Raw genomic sequence first — 5,000 nt, 5'->3', positions numbered from 1 at the left:
TCCCTCTCTCTCCCTTCCCCTTCCCTTCTAACTCCCCCTCTCTCTCCCTTCCCCTCTAACTCCCCCTCCTTTCCCTTTTCCCACCAACTCTCCTTCTCTCTCTCTCCCTTCCCCTCCAACTCTCCCTCCCCTCCCCTTCCCCTCTAACTCTTCCTTCCCCTCCAACTCTCCTCTCTCCTTCCCCTCCAACTCTCCTCTCTCCCTTCCCCTCCAACTCTCCCTCCCCTCCCCTTCCCCTCTAACTCTCCCTTCCCCTCCAACTCTCCCTCTCTCTCCCTTCCCCACCCCCAGCCCCACCTATCTCCCGCCCCTCGCCCTCCCTCCGACCCCGTCCTCCCGAGGTCCTTAGCCGCGCGTTGGTACCGTTTCCCTGATGCACGTGGAGTGATGAGCCGCATCGCTCCTTGATCGCCTCTGTATCTGGCGGGGGCGAGACTGCATGGCCATCGGGGGCGGGGGAGGGGAGGGGAGGAAGGGCAGGGGAGGGGAGGAAGGGCAGGGGAGGGGAGGAAGGGCAGGGGAGGGGAGGAAGGGCAGGGGAGGGGAGGAAGGGCAGGGGAGGGGAGGAAGAAGGGCAGGGGAGGGGAGGAAGAAGGGCAGGGAAATCAGGCACGGTGTTGCTATTGATTTTTGTTTTGTTTATTTCTCGTTGGTGTGGGGCAGGGAACGGAGAGGAAGAAGGTAAGAGAAATGTGCGTCCTCTTCCCCGGCCTACGCTGCTCGCTATCTAACAGCATCCATTAATCTTTTTATTTATTTATTTGTTTATTTATTTATTTTTGAGAATAGAGGCCGTTGGTTGCGTACATATTGCTTTTAATATCTCTTTGGTGTATGGTCGCACGTACATGTACACCGACAAACACACGCACACACGCATGCACGCACGCACGCACGCACGCAGGCAGGCAGGCTCATTTATCTTGTTCCTGTTAGACGAATCGGCTGACGTTAATTGGGGGATTTTCTCTTGTTTTCGTTATTTATTTATTCCTTTCGTTGGCTTTTGATGGGAATTTTCGCTATTTGTAATTAGAAATCATTAACTGTATTAAATTTTTGGCTTAGTTACCCCTAAAGGATCAGCTGAGTTCAACTTTGATGTTCTCCAGATCAAAGAACTTTCCAACTTGGGATTTCATTAAGATTTTTTTTTTCAAAGTTTTTCTTTTCTTTTCTTTTCTTTTTTATCCTCATACTGGGAGCCTGATGTGGAAACGTATAGAGGGATTTACGAGTTTATTTAGCTTACGTTCAGCCGTCATACTATAAACTTTGTTGGAGATTTTTTATTTGAGTTATGTATTTTAATATGTTTATGAGTGAGAGAGAGGGGAGGGAGAGAGAGAGAAGAGGGAGAGGGATAGGGAGAGGGAAAGAGGAAGGAGGAGAGGGAGAGAGGGAAAGAGGAAGGGGGAGAGGGAGAGAGGGAAAGAGGAAGGGGGAGAGGGAGAGAGGGAGAAGGAGAGGGAGAGTGGGAGAAGGAGAAGGATGAAGGGAGGAGAGGGAGAGACGGAGAAGGAGAGAGAGAGAAGAAGGAGGAGAGAGAGAGAAGAAGGAGGAGAGAGAGAGAAGAAGGAGGAGAGAGAGAGAAGAAGGAGGAGAGAGAGAGAAGGAGGAGAGAGAGAGAAGGAGGAGGAGAGAGAAGAAGGAGGATAGAGAGAAGAAGGAGGAGAGAGAGAGAAGGAGAGAGGGAGAAGGAGAGAGAGAGAGAGAAGAAGGAGAGAGGGAGAAGGAGAGAGAGAGAGAGAAGAAGGAGAGAGGGAGAGAGGGAGAAGGAGAGAGAGAGAAGAAGGAGAGAGAGAGAGAGAGACAGAGAAGGAGAGAGAGAGAGAGAAGAAGGAGAGAGAGAGAGAGACAGAGAAGGAGAGAGAGAGAGAAGGAGAGAAAGAGAGAGAGAAGGAGAGACAGATAGAAGAAGGAGAGAGAAAGAGAGAAAGAGAGAGAGAGAGAGAGACAGGCAGACAGAAGAAGAAGGAGAGAGCGAGAGCAAGAGCGAGAGCGAGGGAAAGAGCGAGAGCGAGAGCGAGAGCGAGGGAGAGAGCACACTTGTCGGACGAAATCCAGCTGTTTCATCTTTTTTTTGCCGCCTTAAAGCCAATCATTTTGGGTTTCTGAGAGTCAGCAGAAATCGGACCCTGTGATTTACTCCTCGAGCGCCTCCATAGATATCCATCTTTGGCGGAGGCGGAGGGACGCAGAACGTGTCTAACCTCAGGAGAGATAGTGGTTTCTTTTTCAAAATCGTATGCCATTTTTTTTGTCATTTCATCGAGGGACACGTGGCATGTCTAACCTCAGGAGAGATAGTGGTTTCTTTTTCAAAATCGTATGCCATTTTTTGTCATTTCTTCGTGGTTTCTTTTTCAAAATCATATGCCATTTTTGGTCATTTCTTCGTAGTTTCATTTTTTCATAATCGTATGCTATTTTTTGTCATTTCATCGAGGGACACGTGGCATGTCTAAACTCAGGAGAGATAGTGGTTTCTTTTTCAAAATCGTATGCTATTTTTTTGTCATTTCCTCGTAATTTCTTTTTCAAAATCATGTGTCATTTTTTGTCATTTCATCGAGGGACACGTGGCATGTCTAACCTCAGGAGAGATAATGGTTTCTTTTTCAAAATCATGTGCCATTTTTTTGTCATTTCTTCGTAGTTTCTTTTTTTCAAAATCGTATGCCATTTTTTTGCCATTTCTTCGTAGTTTCTTTTTTCAAAATCGTATGCTGTTTTTTTGTCATTTCTTCGTAGTTTCTTTTTCAAAATCGTATGCCATTTTTTGTCATATCACCGAGGGACGCGTAACTCAGAAGAGATAGTGGTTTCTTTTTCAAAATCATATGCCATTTTTTGGTCATTTCTTCGTGGTTTCTTTTTCAAAATCATATGCCATTTTTGGTCATTTCTTCGTAGTTTTTTTTTCAAAATCGTATGCTATTTTTTGTCATTTCATCGAGGGACACGTGGCATGTCTAAACTCAGGAGAGATAGTGGTTTCTTTTTCAAAATCGTATGCTATTTTTTTTGTCATTTCCTCGTAATTTCTTTTTCAAAATCATGTGTCATTTTTTGTCATTTCATCGAGGGACACGTGGCATGTCTAACCTCAGAAGAGATAGCAGTTTCTTTTTCAAAATCGTATGCCATTTTTTGTCATTTCTTCGTAGTTTTTTTTCAAAATCGTATGCCTTTTTTTGTCATTTCTTCGTAGTTTTTTTTCAAAATCGTATGCCATTTTTTGTCATTTCATCGAGGGACACGTGGCATGTCTAAACTCAGAAGAGATAGTAGTTTCTTTTTCAAAATCATATGCCATTTTTGGCCATTTCGTAGTTTTTTTTTCAAAATCGTATGCCATTTTTTTGTCATTTCATCGAGGGACACGTGGCATGTCTAAACTCAGAGGAGATAGTAGTTTCTTTTTCAAATTCGTGTGCCATTTTTTTGTCATTTCTTCGTAGTTTCTTTTTCAAAATCGTATGCCATTTTTTGTCATTTCACCGAGGGACGCGTAACTCAGAAGAGATAGTGGTTTCTTTTTCAAAATCATATGCCATTTTTTGGTCATTTCTTCGTGGTTTCTTTTTCAAAATCATATGCCATTTTTGGTCATTTCATCGAGGGACACGTGACATGTCTAAACTCAGAAGAGATAGCAGTTTCTTTTTCAAAATTGGGTGCCATTTTTTTGTCATTTCTTCGGTTTTGAAGTTGGACTCCCATGGAAAGGAGAGGAAAATGTTGAACGATTTTGAAAGAAATGGACGAAGTATGTAAAAGATGTTGAAGATGAAGAAATGTCTAATAAAATATGATGAAAGTAAAACAAAAAAGGTATACAAAGGATACAATAGAATAATTGCAATGATGTAATAAGAAATAGAAAAGCAATACAAAAAATACAGTAAAATACAAGAGTACGGTACGAAATAGAAAAATAAATATACATAATACAATAAGAAACTACAAAAACAAACAAAGAATAGCATAATATACAAGTATACAGTAAGAAATTGAAAAAATACAAATAATATAATAAGAAGCAGGAAAAAGAAAAATAAGAAGAAGCAGGAAAAAGAAAAATAAGAAGCAGGAAAAAGAAAAACAACAACAATAAGAAGCAGTAAAAAAGAAATACAATAAAATAAATACGAGAATAAAGTACAGAAAAAATACAAAGAATACAGTAACCGAAATCTAAGAAGAAGGCCCGATTCCTCCCATCCAGAGTGACGAGATGGGAGTGAACCGGAAGAGGAGGAGGAGGGGGGCGGGGGGCGGAGGGGGGGGGGGCGCTGAACCGAATGCCGCCTGCGAGAGAGACCGCTGCGGCCGCTGATCCCGCCCCGCGTGCTTGTGCGATCTGCGCGTTCACCTTCAGCTGTCCCAGGGCGGCAACTTTCATGAATAGCATTATTGCGCACTCTGCGGCCGTGCGCGGGGGCCCTGCGCTGACCTTTCTCCGGACTGCGCGGCGCCGAATAAAGAACGGAACGGCGCGAAAAAAGGGAACTCGTTTGGCTTGGGCAACGGGTCGGGTCGGGTCGGGTCGCTGGGGTGGGGGGTGGGGTTGGGGTCAGAGGGTGTGTGTGTGTGTGTGTTTGTGTGTGTGTTTGTGTGTGTGTGTGTGTGTGTTTGTGTGTGTGTGTGTGAGTATGAGTATGAGTGAGAGTGAGAGTGTGAGTGTGTGTGAGTATGAGTGAGTGAGGTTGTGTTTGTATGTCTTTATTTGTATTTATGTATTTATTTTTCCTTTTCTTTCCTATTTTTATCACGTGTGTATGTATTAATCTTTCCTCGTATGCGCGTGTCCGACAGGTGTTCTCTCCGCGTTCATGTTTATCGAGCGTTTTACCAATGTTTTCCTCGCGCGGGTCGTCGGGTCGTCCGAGTGCACCGGCGGCCCTGCGGTGTATCACTTCATCAGATGACGGAGTTAACTTGCGATATAATCACACCCTATCATGAATTTTGCATGTCCTTTTTGATGTACAGCA

The 5,000-nt window shown here is 44.0% G+C and overlaps 1 protein-coding gene across 1 annotated transcript in view; it reads left to right on the top strand.

Annotated features, from left to right (window-relative positions):
- Positions 1-5,000, top strand: part of Gprk1 (G protein-coupled receptor kinase 1) — a gene marked incomplete in the record, with an annotated part of 306,144 nt that overhangs the window by 82,997 nt on the left and 218,147 nt on the right.

This window comes from Penaeus vannamei, chromosome 22 (assembly GCF_042767895.1).
Source record: "Penaeus vannamei isolate JL-2024 chromosome 22, ASM4276789v1, whole genome shotgun sequence".
NCBI classification, from domain to species: domain Eukaryota; kingdom Metazoa; phylum Arthropoda; class Malacostraca; order Decapoda; family Penaeidae; genus Penaeus; species Penaeus vannamei.
Note: the sequence above shows the minus strand (reverse complement) of the source record. Positions and strands in the feature narration are given on the sequence as shown.